At 46.4% G+C, this 22,178-nt stretch overlaps 12 non-coding genes and 2 pseudogenes across 12 annotated transcripts; all 14 read right to left on the bottom strand.

Moving 5' to 3' along the window:
• Nucleotides 1-9: 9 nt before the first annotated feature.
• Nucleotides 10-200, bottom strand: LOC142264606 (U2 spliceosomal RNA). The gene has a single exon (XR_012731079.1). It is a non-coding gene; the product is annotated as a U2 spliceosomal RNA (small nuclear RNA).
• Nucleotides 201-1,317: 1,117 nt separating this feature from the next.
• Nucleotides 1,318-1,508, bottom strand: LOC142264545 (U2 spliceosomal RNA). Its single transcript, XR_012731030.1, has one exon. It is a non-coding gene; the product is annotated as a U2 spliceosomal RNA (small nuclear RNA).
• A 1,117-nt stretch (nucleotides 1,509-2,625) lies between these two features.
• Nucleotides 2,626-2,816, bottom strand: LOC142264605 (U2 spliceosomal RNA). The gene has a single exon (XR_012731078.1). It is a non-coding gene; the product is annotated as a U2 spliceosomal RNA (small nuclear RNA).
• A 1,117-nt stretch (nucleotides 2,817-3,933) lies between these two features.
• LOC142264604 (U2 spliceosomal RNA) lies at nucleotides 3,934-4,124 on the bottom strand. The gene has a single exon (XR_012731077.1). It is a non-coding gene; the product is annotated as a U2 spliceosomal RNA (small nuclear RNA).
• A 1,117-nt stretch (nucleotides 4,125-5,241) lies between these two features.
• Nucleotides 5,242-5,432, bottom strand: LOC142264602 (U2 spliceosomal RNA). The gene has a single exon (XR_012731076.1). It is a non-coding gene; the product is annotated as a U2 spliceosomal RNA (small nuclear RNA).
• Nucleotides 5,433-6,549: 1,117 nt separating this feature from the next.
• LOC142264552 (U2 spliceosomal RNA) lies at nucleotides 6,550-6,740 on the bottom strand. The gene has a single exon (XR_012731036.1). It is a non-coding gene; the product is annotated as a U2 spliceosomal RNA (small nuclear RNA).
• A 1,117-nt stretch (nucleotides 6,741-7,857) lies between these two features.
• LOC142264600 (U2 spliceosomal RNA) lies at nucleotides 7,858-8,048 on the bottom strand. The gene has a single exon (XR_012731074.1). It is a non-coding gene; the product is annotated as a U2 spliceosomal RNA (small nuclear RNA).
• Nucleotides 8,049-9,165: 1,117 nt separating this feature from the next.
• On the bottom strand, nucleotides 9,166-9,356 carry LOC142264599 (U2 spliceosomal RNA). The gene has a single exon (XR_012731073.1). It is a non-coding gene; the product is annotated as a U2 spliceosomal RNA (small nuclear RNA).
• A 1,117-nt stretch (nucleotides 9,357-10,473) lies between these two features.
• Nucleotides 10,474-10,646, bottom strand: LOC142264567 (U2 spliceosomal RNA; annotated as a pseudogene).
• A 6,485-nt stretch (nucleotides 10,647-17,131) lies between these two features.
• Nucleotides 17,132-17,322, bottom strand: LOC142264598 (U2 spliceosomal RNA). The gene has a single exon (XR_012731072.1). It is a non-coding gene; the product is annotated as a U2 spliceosomal RNA (small nuclear RNA).
• Nucleotides 17,323-18,439: 1,117 nt separating this feature from the next.
• Nucleotides 18,440-18,630, bottom strand: LOC142264597 (U2 spliceosomal RNA). The gene has a single exon (XR_012731071.1). It is a non-coding gene; the product is annotated as a U2 spliceosomal RNA (small nuclear RNA).
• Nucleotides 18,631-19,747: 1,117 nt separating this feature from the next.
• LOC142264563 (U2 spliceosomal RNA) lies at nucleotides 19,748-19,942 on the bottom strand. The gene has a single exon (XR_012731046.1). It is a non-coding gene; the product is annotated as a U2 spliceosomal RNA (small nuclear RNA).
• A 613-nt stretch (nucleotides 19,943-20,555) lies between these two features.
• Nucleotides 20,556-20,697, bottom strand: LOC142264572 (U2 spliceosomal RNA; annotated as a pseudogene).
• Nucleotides 20,698-21,814: 1,117 nt separating this feature from the next.
• LOC142264596 (U2 spliceosomal RNA) lies at nucleotides 21,815-22,005 on the bottom strand. Its single transcript, XR_012731070.1, has one exon. It is a non-coding gene; the product is annotated as a U2 spliceosomal RNA (small nuclear RNA).
• Nucleotides 22,006-22,178: the final 173 nt, after the last annotated feature.

Here is a 22,178-nt window from a genome sequence, read left to right as displayed (position 1 = left end):
TGGGTTAAGAAGGGGTGCACCGTTCCTGGAGGTACTGCAATACCAGGTCAATGCGTGGAGTGGACAGAGCAAGCTCTTTTTCCATCTCCCTGTTCTAAAAATCCATTTAATATATGGTCCCCAGATAGGGGACGTATCAGATATTAAACTGATAAGAACAGATACTACACTTGATCTTAGCCAAAAGGCCGAGAAGCGATAACCAGAATTGGTTTGGGCCTCGAGTGGCACCCTGGCCTATGCCGGACACATCTTAGGGAGAGAGAGCGAGAGGGAGACAAACCCACGCCTACACAAGACATTTTGTCACCCAAGCCAACCCTTGAAAAGGCTGCTTTGCAGAGCAAAAACAAGAAGAATGGTGCGTTTTGCAGCCGCCGCCCACTGCAATGAATCTGAATAACTCCTCCTTTAGGGCGCAAGCAACTCCCCTCCCCCTTGCAGTCTTTCCAATTCACGATACAAAAAGACGGACAGGACAGGTTGCCTGACTTTCCGTCACTGCCACCCTTTGCCATCCTTACCCGTAGAAAGCCCTTTCATCATCCCCAAACCCTAATCTTTTCCCTTTCCTTCCCAGCCCCCAAACCCTGCCCTCTGTACCTTTCTCACCACCCGCTTCCCTTCTCCTGTCATCCCCCTACCACCCGGGAAAAAAAGAGATTGCCCCCTCCTTCCACTAGCCCACCCTCCCACCCAAAGAACAACTTCTTCTGCGCAGCTTGTTTTCTAGGCAGCAGCGCTATTGTGATGTCATCGGGGGGCATTGTGACAAGCCGCCAGTGTTCCGTCTCTTCATGTTGTGCACTGTTCAAACCGAAAATACATCAACAGGCAGGCTACAGAAAAGCTTACTAACAAAGGTTAGAGAGGGGCTTTCTCAGAGGGCTTTTTACAGTTTGTCTATTCCCAATTAGCCGGTTTAGTATACTTAATGAAAGTACTAATTCTTTCATAGGCCGCCCATTCTTAGTATTTGACGTTCAGGTAACAACAGGTAACTTTATTTGGAGTGGAAGCAGAGAGATAACACCAGATGCCAATTGTAGATCCTCTCACACCTGTGGTCACTGCAGCATCTGACTCCACTTTGTCCAAAAGGGATCTATTCCATTCAATTACACATGATCTAGATTAGACTGACAACAAGATACTGCACGGGACATAGCAGAGTTGGTGAAGTTGAGTGGTGATGAGTTTGCTATTTGGATGAATAAAGCAAGTAAAAAGTGTGTTAGATAAAAATTCATTTCAATTCGCTAATCGGGCTAATATGAATCAGGTGAATCGAGTTCTGCTTTTGGAAACTGGGTTAAGAAGGGGTGCACCGCTCCTGGAGGTACTGCAATACCAGGTCAATGCGTGGAGTGGACAGAGCAAGCTCTTTTTCCATCTCCCTGTTCTAAAAATCCATTTAATATATGGTCCCCAGATAGGGGACGTATCAGATATTAAACTGATAAGAACAGATACTACACTTGATCTTAGCCAAAAGGCCGAGAAGCGATAACCAGAATTGGTTTGGGCCTCGAGTGGCACCCTGGCCTATGCCGGACACATCTTAGGGAGAGAGAGCGAGAGGGAGACAAACCCACGCCTACACAAGACATTTTGTCACCCAAGCCAACCCTTGAAAAGGCTGCTTTGCAGAGCAAAAACAAGAAGAATGGTGCGTTTTGCAGCCGCCGCCCACTGCAATGAATCTGAATAACTCCTCCTTTAGGGCGCAAGCAACTCCCCTCCCCCTTGCAGTCTTTCCAATTCACGATACAAAAAGACGGACAGGACAGGTTGCCTGACTTTCCGTCACTGCCACCCTTTGCCATCCTTACCCGTAGAAAGCCCTTTCATCATCCCCAAACCCTAATCTTTTCCCTTTCCTTCCCAGCCCCCAAACCCTGCCCTCTGTACCTTTCTCACCACCCGCTTCCCTTCTCCTGTCATCCCCCTACCACCCGGGAAAAAAAGAGATTGCCCCCTCCTTCCACTAGCCCACCCTCCCACCCAAAGAACAACTTCTTCTGCGCAGCTTGTTTTCTAGGCAGCAGCGCTATTGTGATGTCATCGGGGGGCATTGTGACAAGCCGCCAGTGTTCCGTCTCTTCATGTTGTGCACTGTTCAAACCGAAAATACATCAACAGGCAGGCTACAGAAAAGCTTACTAACAAAGGTTAGAGAGGGGCTTTCTCAGAGGGCTTTTTACAGTTTGTCTATTCCCAATTAGCCGGTTTAGTATACTTAATGAAAGTACTAATTCTTTCATAGGCCGCCCATTCTTAGTATTTGACGTTCAGGTAACAACAGGTAACTTTATTTGGAGTGGAAGCAGAGAGATAACACCAGATGCCAATTGTAGATCCTCTCACACCTGTGGTCACTGCAGCATCTGACTCCACTTTGTCCAAAAGGGATCTATTCCATTCAATTACACATGATCTAGATTAGACTGACAACAAGATACTGCACGGGACATAGCAGAGTTGGTGAAGTTGAGTGGTGATGAGTTTGCTATTTGGATGAATAAAGCAAGTAAAAAGTGTGTTAGATAAAAATTCATTTCAATTCGCTAATCGGGCTAATATGAATCAGGTGAATCGAGTTCTGCTTTTGGAAACTGGGTTAAGAAGGGGTGCACCGTTCCTGGAGGTACTGCAATACCAGGTCAATGCGTGGAGTGGACAGAGCAAGCTCTTTTTCCATCTCCCTGTTCTAAAAATCCATTTAATATATGGTCCCCAGATAGGGGACGTATCAGATATTAAACTGATAAGAACAGATACTACACTTGATCTTAGCCAAAAGGCCGAGAAGCGATAACCAGAATTGGTTTGGGCCTCGAGTGGCACCCTGGCCTATGCCGGACACATCTTAGGGAGAGAGAGCGAGAGGGAGACAAACCCACGCCTACACAAGACATTTTGTCACCCAAGCCAACCCTTGAAAAGGCTGCTTTGCAGAGCAAAAACAAGAAGAATGGTGCGTTTTGCAGCCGCCGCCCACTGCAATGAATCTGAATAACTCCTCCTTTAGGGCGCAAGCAACTCCCCTCCCCCTTGCAGTCTTTCCAATTCACGATACAAAAAGACGGACAGGACAGGTTGCCTGACTTTCCGTCACTGCCACCCTTTGCCATCCTTACCCGTAGAAAGCCCTTTCATCATCCCCAAACCCTAATCTTTTCCCTTTCCTTCCCAGCCCCCAAACCCTGCCCTCTGTACCTTTCTCACCACCCGCTTCCCTTCTCCTGTCATCCCCCTACCACCCGGGAAAAAAAGAGATTGCCCCCTCCTTCCACTAGCCCACCCTCCCACCCAAAGAACAACTTCTTCTGCGCAGCTTGTTTTCTAGGCAGCAGCGCTATTGTGATGTCATCGGGGGGCATTGTGACAAGCCGCCAGTGTTCCGTCTCTTCATGTTGTGCACTGTTCAAACCGAAAATACATCAACAGGCAGGCTACAGAAAAGCTTACTAACAAAGGTTAGAGAGGGGCTTTCTCAGAGGGCTTTTTACAGTTTGTCTATTCCCAATTAGCCGGTTTAGTATACTTAATGAAAGTACTAATTCTTTCATAGGCCGCCCATTCTTAGTATTTGACGTTCAGGTAACAACAGGTAACTTTATTTGGAGTGGAAGCAGAGAGATAACACCAGATGCCAATTGTAGATCCTCTCACACCTGTGGTCACTGCAGCATCTGACTCCACTTTGTCCAAAAGGGATCTATTCCATTCAATTACACATGATCTAGATTAGACTGACAACAAGATACTGCACGGGACATAGCAGAGTTGGTGAAGTTGAGTGGTGATGAGTTTGCTATTTGGATGAATAAAGCAAGTAAAAAGTGTGTTAGATAAAAATTCATTTCAATTCGCTAATCGGGCTAATATGAATCAGGTGAATCGAGTTCTGCTTTTGGAAACTGGGTTAAGAAGGGGTGCACCGTTCCTGGAGGTACTGCAATACCAGGTCAATGCGTGGAGTGGACAGAGCAAGCTCTTTTTCCATCTCCCTGTTCTAAAAATCCATTTAATATATGGTCCCCAGATAGGGGACGTATCAGATATTAAACTGATAAGAACAGATACTACACTTGATCTTAGCCAAAAGGCCGAGAAGCGATAACCAGAATTGGTTTGGGCCTCGAGTGGCACCCTGGCCTATGCCGGACACATCTTAGGGAGAGAGAGCGAGAGGGAGACAAACCCACGCCTACACAAGACATTTTGTCACCCAAGCCAACCCTTGAAAAGGCTGCTTTGCAGAGCAAAAACAAGAAGAATGGTGCGTTTTGCAGCCGCCGCCCACTGCAATGAATCTGAATAACTCCTCCTTTAGGGCGCAAGCAACTCCCCTCCCCCTTGCAGTCTTTCCAATTCACGATACAAAAAGACGGACAGGACAGGTTGCCTGACTTTCCGTCACTGCCACCCTTTGCCATCCTTACCCGTAGAAAGCCCTTTCATCATCCCCAAACCCTAATCTTTTCCCTTTCCTTCCCAGCCCCCAAACCCTGCCCTCTGTACCTTTCTCACCACCCGCTTCCCTTCTCCTGTCATCCCCCTACCACCCGGGAAAAAAAGAGATTGCCCCCTCCTTCCACTAGCCCACCCTCCCACCCAAAGAACAACTTCTTCTGCGCAGCTTGTTTTCTAGGCAGCAGCGCTATTGTGATGTCATCGGGGGGCATTGTGACAAGCCGCCAGTGTTCCGTCTCTTCATGTTGTGCACTGTTCAAACCGAAAATACATCAACAGGCAGGCTACAGAAAAGCTTACTAACAAAGGTTAGAGAGGGGCTTTCTCAGAGGGCTTTTTACAGTTTGTCTATTCCCAATTAGCCGGTTTAGTATACTTAATGAAAGTACTAATTCTTTCATAGGCCGCCCATTCTTAGTATTTGACGTTCAGGTAACAACAGGTAACTTTATTTGGAGTGGAAGCAGAGAGATAACACCAGATGCCAATTGTAGATCCTCTCACACCTGTGGTCACTGCAGCATCTGACTCCACTTTGTCCAAAAGGGATCTATTCCATTCAATTACACATGATCTAGATTAGACTGACAACAAGATACTGCACGGGACATAGCAGAGTTGGTGAAGTTGAGTGGTGATGAGTTTGCTATTTGGATGAATAAAGCAAGTAAAAAGTGTGTTAGATAAAAATTCATTTCAATTCGCTAATCGGGCTAATATGAATCAGGTGAATCGAGTTCTGCTTTTGGAAACTGGGTTAAGAAGGGGTGCACCGTTCCTGGAGGTACTGCAATACCAGGTCAATGCGTGGAGTGGACAGAGCAAGCTCTTTTTCCATCTCCCTGTTCTAAAAATCCATTTAATATATGGTCCCCAGATAGGGGACGTATCAGATATTAAACTGATAAGAACAGATACTACACTTGATCTTAGCCAAAAGGCCGAGAAGCGATAACCAGAATTGGTTTGGGCCTCGAGTGGCACCCTGGCCTATGCCGGACACATCTTAGGGAGAGAGAGCGAGAGGGAGACAAACCCACGCCTACACAAGACATTTTGTCACCCAAGCCAACCCTTGAAAAGGCTGCTTTGCAGAGCAAAAACAAGAAGAATGGTGCGTTTTGCAGCCGCCGCCCACTGCAATGAATCTGAATAACTCCTCCTTTAGGGCGCAAGCAACTCCCCTCCCCCTTGCAGTCTTTCCAATTCACGATACAAAAAGACGGACAGGACAGGTTGCCTGACTTTCCGTCACTGCCACCCTTTGCCATCCTTACCCGTAGAAAGCCCTTTCATCATCCCCAAACCCTAATCTTTTCCCTTTCCTTCCCAGCCCCCAAACCCTGCCCTCTGTACCTTTCTCACCACCCGCTTCCCTTCTCCTGTCATCCCCCTACCACCCGGGAAAAAAAGAGATTGCCCCCTCCTTCCACTAGCCCACCCTCCCACCCAAAGAACAACTTCTTCTGCGCAGCTTGTTTTCTAGGCAGCAGCGCTATTGTGATGTCATCGGGGGGCATTGTGACAAGCCGCCAGTGTTCCGTCTCTTCATGTTGTGCACTGTTCAAACCGAAAATACATCAACAGGCAGGCTACAGAAAAGCTTACTAACAAAGGTTAGAGAGGGGCTTTCTCAGAGGGCTTTTTACAGTTTGTCTATTCCCAATTAGCCGGTTTAGTATACTTAATGAAAGTACTAATTCTTTCATAGGCCGCCCATTCTTAGTATTTGACGTTCAGGTAACAACAGGTAACTTTATTTGGAGTGGAAGCAGAGAGATAACACCAGATGCCAATTGTAGATCCTCTCACACCTGTGGTCACTGCAGCATCTGACTCCACTTTGTCCAAAAGGGATCTATTCCATTCAATTACACATGATCTAGATTAGACTGACAACAAGATACTGCACGGGACATAGCAGAGTTGGTGAAGTTGAGTGGTGATGAGTTTGCTATTTGGATGAATAAAGCAAGTAAAAAGTGTGTTAGATAAAAATTCATTTCAATTCGCTAATCGGGCTAATATGAATCAGGTGAATCGAGTTCTGCTTTTGGAAACTGGGTTAAGAAGGGGTGCACCGTTCCTGGAGGTACTGCAATACCAGGTCAATGTGTGGAGTGGACAGAGCAAGCTCTTTTTCCATCTCCCTGTTCTAAAAATCCATTTAATATATGGTCCCCAGATAGGGGACGTATCAGATATTAAACTGATAAGAACAGATACTACACTTGATCTTAGCCAAAAGGCCGAGAAGCGATAACCAGAATTGGTTTGGGCCTCGAGTGGCACCCTGGCCTATGCCGGACACATCTTAGGGAGAGAGAGCGAGAGGGAGACAAACCCACGCCTACACAAGACATTTTGTCACCCAAGCCAACCCTTGAAAAGGCTGCTTTGCAGAGCAAAAACAAGAAGAATGGTGCGTTTTGCAGCCGCCGCCCACTGCAATGAATCTGAATAACTCCTCCTTTAGGGCGCAAGCAACTCCCCTCCCCCTTGCAGTCTTTCCAATTCACGATACAAAAAGACGGACAGGACAGGTTGCCTGACTTTCCGTCACTGCCACCCTTTGCCATCCTTACCCGTAGAAAGCCCTTTCATCATCCCCAAACCCTAATCTTTTCCCTTTCCTTCCCAGCCCCCAAACCCTGCCCTCTGTACCTTTCTCACCACCCGCTTCCCTTCTCCTGTCATCCCCCTACCACCCGGGAAAAAAAGAGATTGCCCCCTCCTTCCACTAGCCCACCCTCCCACCCAAAGAACAACTTCTTCTGCGCAGCTTGTTTTCTAGGCAGCAGCGCTATTGTGATGTCATCGGGGGGCATTGTGACAAGCCGCCAGTGTTCCGTCTCTTCATGTTGTGCACTGTTCAAACCGAAAATACATCAACAGGCAGGCTACAGAAAAGCTTACTAACAAAGGTTAGAGAGGGGCTTTCTCAGAGGGCTTTTTACAGTTTGTCTATTCCCAATTAGCCGGTTTAGTATACTTAATGAAAGTACTAATTCTTTCATAGGCCGCCCATTCTTAGTATTTGACGTTCAGGTAACAACAGGTAACTTTATTTGGAGTGGAAGCAGAGAGATAACACCAGATGCCAATTGTAGATCCTCTCACACCTGTGGTCACTGCAGCATCTGACTCCACTTTGTCCAAAAGGGATCTATTCCATTCAATTACACATGATCTAGATTAGACTGACAACAAGATACTGCACGGGACATAGCAGAGTTGGTGAAGTTGAGTGGTGATGAGTTTGCTATTTGGATGAATAAAGCAAGTAAAAAGTGTGTTAGATAAAAATTCATTTCAATTCGCTAATCGGGCTAATATGAATCAGGTGAATCGAGTTCTGCTTTTGGAAACTGGGTTAAGAAGGGGTGCACCGTTCCTGGAGGTACTGCAATACCAGGTCAATGCGTGGAGTGGACAGAGCAAGCTCTTTTTCCATCTCCCTGTTCTAAAAATCCATTTAATATATGGTCCCCAGATAGGGGACGTATCAGATATTAAACTGATAAGAACAGATACTACACTTGATCTTAGCCAAAAGGCCGAGAAGCGATAACCAGAATTGGTTTGGGCCTCGAGTGGCACCCTGGCCTATGCCGGACACATCTTAGGGAGAGAGAGCGAGAGGGAGACAAACCCACGCCTACACAAGACATTTTGTCACCCAAGCCAACCCTTGAAAAGGCTGCTTTGCAGAGCAAAAACAAGAAGAATGGTGCGTTTTGCAGCCGCCGCCCACTGCAATGAATCTGAATAACTCCTCCTTTAGGGCGCAAGCAACTCCCCTCCCCCTTGCAGTCTTTCCAATTCACGATACAAAAAGACGGACAGGACAGGTTGCCTGACTTTCCGTCACTGCCACCCTTTGCCATCCTTACCCGTAGAAAGCCCTTTCATCATCCCCAAACCCTAATCTTTTCCCTTTCCTTCCCAGCCCCCAAACCCTGCCCTCTGTACCTTTCTCACCACCCGCTTCCCTTCTCCTGTCATCCCCCTACCACCCGGGAAAAAAAGAGATTGCCCCCTCCTTCCACTAGCCCACCCTCCCACCCAAAGAACAACTTCTTCTGCGCAGCTTGTTTTCTAGGCAGCAGCGCTATTGTGATGTCATCGGGGGGCATTGTGACAAGCCGCCAGTGTTCCGTCTCTTCATGTTGTGCACTGTTCAAACCGAAAATACATCAACAGGCAGGCTACAGAAAAGCTTACTAACAAAGGTTAGAGAGGGGCTTTCTCAGAGGGCTTTTTACAGTTTGTCTATTCCCAATTAGCCGGTTTAGTATACTTAATGAAAGTACTAATTCTTTCATAGGCCGCCCATTCTTAGTATTTGACGTTCAGGTAACAACAGGTAACTTTATTTGGAGTGGAAGCAGAGAGATAACACCAGATGCCAATTGTAGATCCTCTCACACCTGTGGTCACTGCAGCATCTGACTCCACTTTGTCCAAAAGGGATCTATTCCATTCAATTACACATGATCTAGATTAGACTGACAACAAGATACTGCACGGGACATAGCAGAGTTGGTGAAGTTGAGTGGTGATGAGTTTGCTATTTGGATGAATAAAGCAAGTAAAAAGTGTGTTAGATAAAAATTCATTTCAATTCGCTAATCGGGCTAATATGAATCAGGTGAATCGAGTTCTGCTTTTGGAAACTGGGTTAAGAAGGGGTGCACCGTTCCTGGAGGTACTGCAATACCAGGTCAATGCGTGGAGTGGACAGAGCAAGCTCTTTTTCCATCTCCCTGTTCTAAAAATCCATTTAATATATGGTCCCCAGATAGGGGACGTATCAGATATTAAACTGATAAGAACAGATACTACACTTGATCTTAGCCAAAAGGCCGAGAAGCGATAACCAGAATTGGTTTGGGCCTCGAGTGGCACCCTGGCCTATGCCGGACACATCTTAGGGAGAGAGAGCGAGAGGGAGACAAACCCACGCCTACACAAGACATTTTGTCACCCAAGCCAACCCTTGAAAAGGCTGCTTTGCAGAGCAAAAACAAGAAGAATGGTGCGTTTTGCAGCCGCCGCCCACTGCAATGAATCTGAATAACTCCTCCTTTAGGGCGCAAGCAACTCCCCTCCCCCTTGCAGTCTTTCCAATTCACGATACAAAAAGACGGACAGGACAGGTTGCCTGACTTTCCGTCACTGCCACCCTTTGCCATCCTTACCCGTAGAAAGCCCTTTCATCATCCCCAAACCCTAATCTTTTCCCTTTCCTTCCCAGCCCCCAAACCCTGCCCTCTGTACCTTTCTCACCACCCGCTTCCCTTCTCCTGTCATCCCCCTACCACCCGGGAAAAAAAGAGATTGCCCCCTCCTTCCACTAGCCCACCCTCCCACCCAAAGAACAACTTCTTCTGCGCAGCTTGTTTTCTAGGCAGCAGCGCTATTGTGATGTCATCGGGGGGCATTGTGACAAGCCGCCAGTGTTCCGTCTCTTCATGTTGTGCACTGTTCAAACCGAAAATACATCAACAGGCAGGCTACAGAAAAGCTTACTAACAAAAGTTAGAGAGGGGCTTTCTCAGAGGGCTTTTTACAGTTTGTCTATTCCCAATTAGCCGGTTTAGTATACTTAATGAAAGTACTAATTCTTTCATAGGCCGCCCATTCTTAGTATTTGACGTTCAGGTAACAACAGGTAACTTTATTTGGAGTGGAAGCAGAGAGATAACACCAGATGCCAATTGTAGATCCTCTCACACCTGTGGTCACTGCAGCATCTGACTCCACTTTGTCCAAAAGGGATCTATTCCATTCAATTACACATGATCTAGATTAGACTGACAACAAGATACTGCACGGGACATAGCAGAGTTGGTGAAGTTGAGTGGTGATGAGTTTGCTATTTGGATGAATAAAGCAAGTAAAAAGTGTGTTAGATAAAAATTCATTTCAATTCGCTAATCGGGCTAATATGAATCAGGTGAATCGAGTTCTGCTTTTGGAAACTGGGTTAAGAAGGGGTGCACCGTTCCTGGAGGTACTGCAATACCAGGTCAATGCGTGGAGTGGACAGAGCAAGCTCTTTTTCCATCTCCCTGTTCTAAAAATCCATTTAATATATGGTCCCCAGATAGGGGACGTATCAGATATTAAACTGATAAGAACAGATCACGTTTCAAACAAGCTTTATTAAACTCAGTCATTACAAACAAAAAGTCACACTTTAGATACACAACACAGTTACTTGAGCACATGAAACGCATCATAAAACCCAAATCAGGTATTTACAGGTACAGTAAAATATCACATAAAATCACATAAACATACATAAAACCAGCATTTTACTTAAAACATGAGATAAAATACATTAAAAGCAATACAGTAAAAGACATAGAATCACAAATAAAATATGATTATAAATACATAAAAGTGTTCCATATCTGGAGACACCATGCCTTTTTTGCTTCCAATGTTCCCTGTTTTTTGCAGTCTCTCAAATAATACGTGTACATGGTACATAATGCAAGACCTATACAGTCTTTCACAGGGATGCAATCATGCTTGAACAGTAAAATATTTCTGGTTTTCCATAGAGCCTCTTTAAAACTGTTAATTATGAGCCATGCGATTTTTGCCTGGTGCATGGTAGGACAATCAATTATACCGTATAACACCACATCACAATTTAGGGTGCGCAACCCACACACCCATTTCAGGAGCGTGCCCACTGCCTGCCATACCTCTTGTGCGTAAGCACAATACCAGAACAGGTGGAACACCGTCTCCTCCTGGGCACACCTGTCTCTTGGGCATCTGGCACTGGCCACAAGTCCCCTACGATGTTGGAAGGCCCTGGTGGGGAGACATTGGTGGACTATTTGCCAGGCCAGATCCTTTTGCGTATTACTAAGAGCAGGGCATGAGACGTTGTTCCAAATTAATCGGCACCTAGACGGGGAAAAATTAGCCACATCCTCCATAATCTCATGACCCTTACAGGCGGCTGTCAACTTTCGCTGATTTGACAAGACTCCCTTGTCCACATTTATCAAATCATATTCAGATATAATAGTCTCTAAAATCTTATATTGTTTCGGAGGGGATAAAAGGACAGGACGATTAGGTAAAATATCAACATGCAGTTTTTTAAAAACATACCCCGTGCTGTACCTTAAAAAACAAGTAAAAGCCCCAGCATTATTCAAACTTTTGTAACAAAACACAAAAAACTTTATTAATAAAAACAACTTTAGGTCAGGGAGTCCCTTGCCACCATTCCTTTTACTCTTACATACAGTTATTCTCTTTAATTTTTCCATTTTGGAGTTCCACAGAAAATAAAAGATGGGTTTCATTAGTCTTTTAAAGTATAGGGAATTTGGAGGAAACACCATCGCTGCGTACAAAATGATGGGGAGCAGGATCATTTTTATGATTAGAATCTTCCCCTCCATAGTAAGTTTTCTTAGCTGCCATAATGATATTTTTTGACTCAATCTTGTGAGAACCAGGTCCCAGTTCTTACACCCATCATTTTGCTCATCAAAGTGGATCCCCAAAATATTTATCCCATCATTTTGGACCGGTATCTTTGGTGGCTCGGGCTCCCATTGACCTACAATAAAACAATCACATTTTTCTTTATTTAATTTAAAACCGGATCCAGCACTAAAAATCTCCGTATCCAGCACTGCTCTGTTTATGGCAGCGGAGCTGGTACAATATACAGACACATCATCCATGTATGCTAACGCTTTTACCTGGGCTCCCCCACCTCCAGGAACAGGGATCCCCCTAACCACCTTGTCCTCACGTAAACGGCACAAGAGTGGTTCTATAGCACAAACAAACAGTAAGGGGGACATGGGGCAACCCTGTTTTACCCCGGATCGGAGGGCGACCTCTTTTGTTAAAAAACCATTTATTAAAATCTGCGCATACGTGTCATTGTATAAAAGCTTAATTTTACCAATAAAACCAACAGGAAACCCCATCTTTTTTAAAACACTAAAAAGATAAAAGTGTGATACCCTGTCAAAAGCTTTTTTAAAATCAAGGGATAAAATGGCTATAGGCTGCTTGCGATCCTTCTGGTACCAGATCAGGTCCCGTATAAGGTTAAGATGCTCCCAGATGGACCGTCCGGGGATACCGCAGACCTGATCTGGATGAATCACACTTTTAATAACACTTTTAATACGGCTGCTTAAAATTTTAGCCAATATCTTATAATCAGTATTTAAAAGAGAGATAGGCCTCCAGTTTTCTAAATTTGCCTTATCACCTTTTTTAAAGATCAGGGTAATCACACATTTCTTCCAAGAATAGGGTATAAGATTGTCTTTAAAAACCTCATTAAAAACTCCCATAAGATCATCTTTAATAACATCCCAGAAAACATGATAAAACTCTATGGGGAGACCGTCTGACCCTGGAGCTTTACCTTTTTGAAAATCTTTTAGGGCTCCCTCCACCTCCGCCATGTTTATTTCCTCAGACAGGAGGTCCTTGTCCTCGGTGGATAAAAAGAGGGATAAAAAATTCAAATTATCATTAAAACAAGACTGATCAATGTGTTTGAGGTTAAAAAGGTTGCTAAAAAAGTTAAAAGCCTCCTCTAGCATTCCCTTTGATGATGTCTGACCTCCCAACTCCCGTATAAAATTCTTCCTCTCCCCCACTTTTTTAAAAAAATATCTAGAGCATGTCTCATCTTCTTCCAAATGTTTTACTCGGGAATTAAATATTATCTCTTTTCCTTTTTGGTCAAGAAAGTTCTGGATCTCAATTTTTAACTCAGTAATGTCCTCCTCTGCCCCAGGGACTCCCCACCCTTTTAACTTATGTAGAGTCTCCAATCTAACATTGAGATCCCTGAAACACCTTCTCTTTTCCCGGGCCCGCCTCCTACCCACAGTGACAAAGAAATTCCGTATGCGATACTTAACTCCATCCCACCAATTAGACATGGATTGCTCTGGACATTTCTTACTCCTCCATATTTTATATTGAGCAATAAATGCAGCCCGGGTTTCCTCATCCTGTAATGAACATGTATTTAGTTTCCAGGAGCGTTTGCCCACTTTCTCCTCATCTGCATATTCTAAATCTGCATATATGAGGGCGTGGTCTGAAAAAATATTTGTCATGAGTCCGGCTGATTTAGGGGTAAAAGAATCTGAGGAGGGAAGAATAAAATCAATACGGGAAGAGACAGTACCATTACTCCATGTGTACCCTGGGTCAGACGGGTGAATTTTTTTCCAGGCATCCTGCAATTTAAAATCAGATAAAATATGCTTGACTTGACATGAGGTTTTGTCTGGTTTTCTGGTATTGTCACCACCTCCTCTCCCCTCTCCCAACATCACACAGTTAAAATCCCCTCCCACCACCACAGGGGATGGACCTGTTAAAAACAACTGCATGTCATTAAAAAGAGAGGAGCGTTCATTTTTTTCAGGGGGAGCATAAATATTAATAAAACGACAAGTAAAACCATTAAAAACTGCATGTGTTAACAAAGCACGGCCTGGAGAAATTTCTGTGACAGATAAAATCTTAACATCTTTGTTTTTAAATAAAATCCCCACTCCAGCAGCCTTATTCATGTTAGACCCCGACCAGACAGAGGGCCCTAATGTCCAGTCTTTTTTAATGTCAGAGTATGTAAGGTCATGGCCAATGGCGCATTCCTGCAAGAAAAAAATGTCAAAGTTCAAGGTCATTAGCCATGCAAACAGGGCCACTCTTCTGATCGGGCTTTTTAAGCTCCTCACATTCAGTGAGGCTATTTTGATGTCCGCCATTAAATGTTTATGTTAAGACCAGAACTTTCAGAGTCCGAGAGATGGGAACAATCAAATATAGATGGAACAGTGTTCATACTACCGGTATCATCGGAGTCAGAGTCCACACATTCTGGGTCCACATTTGACCCTATCGGGCTGTTGGCTGGAATGGACACATGAGGACCCATCCGCCTCTTTTTCATTTCCTGGTCCCTCTCATTTCGGCCTCTTTTTGCGCAGGTGCTCAGGTCCATCTGGTCCCCCTGCCCAAGGGGTACTATGTCCAAAGTGTCCTGGTCATCCGGAGGTGGTCCCTGCACATCAGGGTGGACATCTGGCTGGACGTCTTGGATAACATCACAGGGAGCATCTGGCTTGTCCTCATGGTGGTCAACAGAGTGGTCATCAGGGGGGACATCCGTCTGGACACCTGGTTGGTCTGCAATAACGCTGTCATCCCTCTCCGACACGGTCCCGGACTGGGCCTCCATCGTGGATTCAGGAACTACCGAGCAGCCTGGCTGACTCGGCCTTCCCCCAGAACCGCTCCGGGGGGATCCCAACTCCCCGCCAGGTGTAACCTGGCAACCTGCAGGAGTGGGTGATGACTCAGCATTACAGGGGGGAGCTGAGTCAGTAGCGCTTACCACAACCGGGTCGGGTCTCCTTCGTCCAATAAGCACATCTGCAAAGCTGGCGACTAGGGACCCCGTCTTGGCCATACCCGCATGGGAAGGCACTCCTGCGGAACTTGCCGCAGGTGTCTGGGGACCCCCGGACCGCCTAGGCCGTAACGGACAGCTGTTAAATAGATGGGTACACAGACCGCATCCGCTGCAGATCTTATCACTTGTGCAATCTTTAGAGGTATGACCCCATTGACCACAGTTATGGCACTCACTAACTTTTTCGTTCTTGCACTCATGCTGCAAGTGACCAAGACCGCCACACTTCCGACATCTGCGAGGTTGCCCATTGTAGAATAGGTATCCAATGTTTTTTCCCAGCACTACCGTGGAGGGGGGGTGTACATGGCCCTCTGAACTCTCTGGGTCCGGGTTAAATCGCACCAAAAACCGGCGTTTGCCATTCCAAATCTCGTTAATGGTGTGCACATTCCCCACAAAGCGAACAGAGGTGCAGAAACGCCTAAGGTACAACTCAATGTCGTGCTCACTGACATACGGGTTGTACATGTACACCACCACAGGGGTCTCGCCTTCACTATACAGGTAAGTGAAAACCACCCCCTCCAATAGCTGGTCATGGATCGCACCCTTCACTCGCCCTTGGAAAGTGCTACAGGCAGTCTTGGTCCTCAACGTCAGGATGTACGTGCACTGCCCCCTCTCCTGCAGACAGTACACATCCTCTTTCCTTACGCCCAAGAGGTCTCGCAACAGACGGTTGTAGAACGCCTCTCCATTTCCACAACCAAAGTGGTCTTTCGGAACCTCGATTTTCACCGAGTTTTGAAGCTGGCCGGAGCCAGAAGTAAATTGCTGAATGCACGGCATTGTACCAGCAATAACTTGACAAAAAGCCTACCGTTTCTCACGGGCTCGGCCTTTCGCCGGGGGATCACCGCTCGTTGCCCGAGGACTAATCCGGCTCCCTAATAGCAGCAGGGGGGTGAAGTCCCACCGTGAGGTGAGACGATCCCCCCAGGCCAAGGAGCCGGGTACCTCGAGCACCTTCCAGCCAAAACCAAGCACAAAACCGTGAAGCTCTGCACCTGATCTCAGCCAAAAGGCCGAGAAGCGATAACCAGAATTGGTTTGGGCCTCGAGTGGCACCCTGGCCTATGCCGGACACATCTTAGGGAGAGAGAGCGAGAGGGAGACAAACCCACGCCTACACAAGACATTTTGTCACCCAAGCCAACCCTTGAAAAGGCTGCTTTGCAGAGCAAAAACAAGAAGAATGGTGCGTTTTGCAGCCGCCGCCCACTGCAATGAATCTGAATAACTCCTCCTTTAGGGCGCAAGCAACTCCCCTCCCCCTTGCAGTCTTTCCAATTCACGATACAAAAAGACGGACAGGACAGGTTGCCTGACTTTCCGTCACTGCCACCCTTTGCCATCCTTACCCGTAGAAAGCCCTTTCATCATCCCCAAACCCTAATCTTTTCCCTTTCCTTCCCAGCCCCCAAACCCTGCCCTCTGTACCTTTCTCACCACCCGCTTCCCTTCTCCTGTCATCCCCCTACCACCCGGGAAAAAAAGAGATTGCCCCCTCCTTCCACTAGCCCACCCTCCCACCCAAAGAACAACTTCTTCTGCGCAGCTTGTTTTCTAGGCAGCAGCGCTATTGTGATGTCATCGGGGGGCATTGTGACAAGCCGCCAGTGTTCCGTCTCTTCATGTTGTGCACTGTTCAAACCGAAAATACATCAACAGGCAGGCTACAGAAAAGCTTACTAACAAAGGTTAGAGAGGGGCTTTCTCAGAGGGCTTTTTACAGTTTGTCTATTCCCAATTAGCCGGTTTAGTATACTTAATGAAAGTACTAATTCTTTCATAGGCCGCCCATTCTTAGTATTTGACGTTCAGGTAACAACAGGTAACTTTATTTGGAGTGGAAGCAGAGAGATAACACCAGATGCCAATTGTAGATCCTCTCACACCTGTGGTCACTGCAGCATCTGACTCCACTTTGTCCAAAAGGGATCTATTCCATTCAATTACACATGATCTAGATTAGACTGACAACAAGATACTGCACGGGACATAGCAGAGTTGGTGAAGTTGAGTGGTGATGAGTTTGCTATTTGGATGAATAAAGCAAGTAAAAAGTGTGTTAGATAAAAATTCATTTCAATTCGCTAATCGGGCTAATATGAATCAGGTGAATCGAGTTCTGCTTTTGGAAACTGGGTTAAGAAGGGGTGCACCGTTCCTGGAGGTACTGCAATACCAGGTCAATGCGTGGAGTGGACAGAGCAAGCTCTTTTTCCATCTCCCTGTTCTAAAAATCCATTTAATATATGGTCCCCAGATAGGGGACGTATCAGATATTAAACTGATAAGAACAGATACTACACTTGATCTTAGCCAAAAGGCCGAGAAGCGATAACCAGAATTGGTTTGGGCCTCGAGTGGCACCCTGGCCTATGCCGGACACATCTTAGGGAGAGAGAGCGAGAGGGAGACAAACCCACGCCTACACAAGACATTTTGTCACCCAAGCCAACCCTTGAAAAGGCTGCTTTGCAGAGCAAAAACAAGAAGAATGGTGCGTTTTGCAGCCGCCGCCCACTGCAATGAATCTGAATAACTCCTCCTTTAGGGCGCAAGCAACTCCCCTCCCCCTTGCAGTCTTTCCAATTCACGATACAAAAAGACGGACAGGACAGGTTGCCTGACTTTCCGTCACTGCCACCCTTTGCCATCCTTACCCGTAGAAAGCCCTTTCATCATCCCCAAACCCTAATCTTTTCCCTTTCCTTCCCAGCCCCCAAACCCTGCCCTCTGTACCTTTCTCACCACCCGCTTCCCTTCTCCTGTCATCCCCCTACCACCCGGGAAAAAAAGAGATTGCCCCCTCCTTCCACTAGCCCACCCTCCCACCCAAAGAACAACTTCTTCTGCGCAGCTTGTTTTCTAGGCAGCAGCGCTATTGTGATGTCATCGGGGGGCATTGTGACAAGCCGCCAGTGTTCCGTCTCTTCATGTTGTGCACTGTTCAAACCGAAAATACATCAACAGGCAGGCTACAGAAAAGCTTACTAACAAAGGTTAGAGAGGGGCTTTCTCAGAGGGCTTTTTACAGTTTGTCTATTCCCAATTAGCCGGTTTAGTATACTTAATGAAAGTACTAATTCTTTCATAGGCCGCCCATTCTTAGTATTTGACGTTCAGGTAACAACAGGTAACTTTATTTGGAGTGGAAGCAGAGAGATAACACCAGATGCCAATTGTAGATCCTCTCACACCTGTGGTCACTGCAGCATCTGACTCCACTTTGTCCAAAAGGGATCTATTCCATTCAATTACACATGATCTAGATTAGACTGACAACAAGATACTGCACGGGACATAGCAGAGTTGGTGAAGTTGAGTGGTGATGAGTTTGCTATTTGGATGAATAAAGCAAGTAAAAAGTGTGTTAGATAAAAATTCATTTCAATTCGCTAATCGGGCTAATATGAATCAGGTGAATCGAGTTCTGCTTTTGGAAACTGGGTTAAGAAGGGGTGCACCGTTCCTGGAGGTACTGCAATACCAGGTCAATGCGTGGAGTGGACAGAGCAAGCTCTTTTTCCATCTCCCTGTTCTAAAAATCCATTTAATATATGGTCCCCAGATAGGGGACGTATCAGATATTAAACTGATAAGAACAGATACTACACTTGATCTTAGCCAAAAGGCCGAGAAGCGATAACCAGAATTGGTTTGGGCCTCGAGTGGCACCCTGGCCTATGCCGGACACATCTTAGGGAGAGAGAGCGAGAGGGAGACAAACCCACGCCTACACAAGACATTTTGTCACCCAAGCCAACCCTTGAAAAGGCTGCTTTGCAGAGCAAAAACAAGAAGAATGGTGCGTTTTGCAGCCGCCGCCCACTGCAATGAATCTGAATAACTCCTCCTTTAGGGCGCAAGCAACTCCCCTCCCCCTTGCAGTCTTTCCAATTCACGATACAAAAAGACGGACAGGACAGGTTGCCTGACTTTCCGTCACTGCCACCCTTTGCCATCCTTACCCGTAGAAAGCCCTTTCATCATCCCCAAACCCTAATCTTTTCCCTTTCCTTCCCAGCCCCCAAACCCTGCCCTCTGTACCTTTCTCACCACCCGCTTCCCTTCTCCTGTCATCCCCCTACCACCCGGGAAAAAAAGAGATTGCCCCCTCCTTCCACTAGCCCACCCTCCCACCCAAAGAACAACTTCTTCTGCGCAGCTTGTTTTCTAGGCAGCAGCGCTATTGTGATGTCATCGGGGGGCATTGTGACAAGCCGCCAGTGTTCCGTCTCTTCATGTTGTGCACTGTTCAAACCGAAAATACATCAACAGGCAGGCTACAGAAAAGCTTACTAACAAAGGTTAGAGAGGGGCTTTCTCAGAGGGCTTTTTACAGTTTGTCTATTCCCAATTAGCCGGTTTAGTATACTTAATGAAAGTACTAATTCTTTCATAGGCCGCCCATTCTTAGTATTTGACGTTCAGGTAACAACAGGTAACTTTATTTGGAGTGGAAGCAGAGAGATAACACCAGATGCCAATTGTAGATCCTCTCACACCTGTGGTCACTGCAGCATCTGACTCCACTTTGTCCAAAAGGGATCTATTCCATTCAATTACACATGATCTAGATTAGACTGACAACAAGATACTGCACGGGACATAGCAGAGTTGGTGAAGTTGAGTGGTGATGAGTTTGCTATTTGGATGAATAAAGCAAGTAAAAAGTGTGTTAGATAAAAATTCATTTCAATTCGCTAATCGGGCTAATATGAATCAGGTGAATCGAGTTCTGCTTTTGGAAACTGGGTTAAGAAGGGGTGCACCGTTCCTGGAGGTACTGCAATACCAGGTCAATGTGTGGAGTGGACAGAGCAAGCTCTTTTTCCATCTCCCTGTTCTAAAAATCCATTTAATATATGGTCCCCAGATAGGGGACGTATCAGATATTAAACTGATAAGAACAGATTTTGATTTAATGAAGCTTTCCAAAGCACCGCAAAAATGCATGACCGAAGTCACACCAAAAACAGTGCAAAGGCTAGGATTCGTGTGGACCCCTCCGTGAGAAGAGGATCCCCAAAAATCAACCCCGTCCCTCCGAGCCAGAAGGCCACAGCGAGGGTCAGGGATCTTCGGTGCTCCCCCAAGCCGAAGCCTGGTTGAGCCTTGTTGTTGCTCCCAGCGTCCACCGAGGCATCTTACCCAAGTGGAGTAGGGCGCTACTAGTCGTTGGTTTCGCAGCCGAGACTGCCCGGACCGTCAACCGGTGTTGGTTTCTCAGCCCAAGGCTGACCGGACCTCCAACCGGGTGTTGGTTTCTCAGCCAAAGCTGACCCGGACCTCCAACCAGGTGTTGGTTTCTCAGCCCAAAGCTGACCGGACCTCCGACCGGGATTATAAAAATTTCCCTTCTTAGCCAGAAGGCCGGGATAGGGCAATATGCTTGAAAAGTATGAATAGGCAAGGCGCGGCGTGCGACAGAGTCTGAGGCTTACCAGGGTCCCAACCTAGCAAGTTCAGACTCCCTCCAGGGTGTCCATTCCTGGGGCACATTGCACCATAACCCCCACACTTACTCAGTCTAATAGCCTCGATCCTGGTAGGGCCATGGTTTCCTCTAGATGGATATACTATCCTCCCAAAGTACTAACAAGCGCAACCTTCCAGTGTGCATTGCATCATTGTACTAAGGTGGCCAGAGCCTTAAACCACCTTTTCGAACGATACTACACTTGATCTTAGCCAAAAGGCCGAGAAGCGATAACCAGAATTGGTTTGGGCCTCGAGTGGCACCCTGGCCTATGCCGGACACATCTTAGGGAGAGAGAGCGAGAGGGAGACAAACCCACGCCTACACAAGACATTTTGTCACCCAAGCCAACCCTTGAAAAGGCTGCTTTGCAGAGCAAAAACAAGAAGAATGGTGCGTTTTGCAGCCGCCGCCCACTGCAATGAATCTGAATAACTCCTCCTTTAGGGCGCAAGCAACTCCCCTCCCCCTTGCAGTCTTTCCAATTCACGATACAAAAAGACGGACAGGACAGGTTGCCTGACTTTCCGTCACTGCCACCCTTTGCCATCCTTACCCGTAGAAAGCCCTTTCATCATCCCCAAACCCTAATCTTTTCCCTTTCCTTCCCAGCCCCCAAACCCTGCCCTCTGTACCTTTCTCACCACCCGCTTCCCTTCTCCTGTCATCCCCCTACCACCCGGGAAAAAAAGAGATTGCCCCCTCCTTCCACTAGCCCACCCTCCCACCCAAAGAACAACTTCTTCTGCGCAGCTTGTTTTCTAGGCAGCAGCGCTATTGTGATGTCATCGGGGGGCATTGTGACAAGCCGCCAGTGTTCCGTCTCTTCATGTTGTGCACTGTTCAAACCGAAAATACATCAACAGGCAGGCTACAGAAAAGCTTACTAACAAAGGTTAGAGAGGGGCTTTCTCAGAGGGCTTTTTACAGTTTGTCTATTCTCAATTAGCCGGTTTAGTATACTTAATGAAAGTACTAATTCTTTCATAGGCCGCCCATTCTTAGTATTTGACGTTCAGGTAACAACAGGTAACTTTATTTGGAGTGGAAGCAGAGAGATAACACCAGATGCCAATTGTAGATCCTCTCACACCTGTGGTCACTGCAGCATCTGACTCCACTTTGTCCAAAAGGGATCTATTCCATTCAATTACACATGATCTAGATTAGACTGACAACAAGATACTGCACGGGACATAGCAGAGTTGGTGAAGTTGAGTGGTGATGAGTTTGCTATTTGGATGAATAAAGCAAGTAAAAAGTGTGTTAGATAAAAATTCATTTCAATTCGCTAATCGGGCTAATATGAATCAGGTGAATCGAGTTCTGCTTTTGGAAACTGGGTTAAGAAGGGGTGCACCGTTCCTGGAGGTACTGCAATACCAGGTCAATGCGTGGAGTGGACAGAGCAAGCTCTTTTTCCATCTCCCTGTTCTAAAAATCCATTTAATATATGGTCCCCAGATAGGGGACGTATCAGATATTAAACTGATAAGAACAGATACTACACTTGATCTTAGCCAAAAGGCCGAGAAGCGATAACCAGAATTGGTTTGGGCCTCGAGTGGCACCCTGGCCTATGCCGGACACATCTTAGGGAGAGAGAGCGAGAGGGAGACAAACCCACGCCTACACAAGACATTTTGTCACCCAAGCCAACCCTTGAAAAGGCTGCTTTGCAGAGCAAAAACAAGAAGAATGGTGCGTTTTGCA

Source organism: Anomaloglossus baeobatrachus, unplaced genomic scaffold (assembly GCF_048569485.1).
Source record: "Anomaloglossus baeobatrachus isolate aAnoBae1 unplaced genomic scaffold, aAnoBae1.hap1 Scaffold_2668, whole genome shotgun sequence".
Classification (NCBI taxonomy): Eukaryota; Metazoa; Chordata; class Amphibia; order Anura; family Aromobatidae; genus Anomaloglossus; species Anomaloglossus baeobatrachus.
This window is presented reverse-complemented; position numbering and strand designations above follow the sequence as displayed.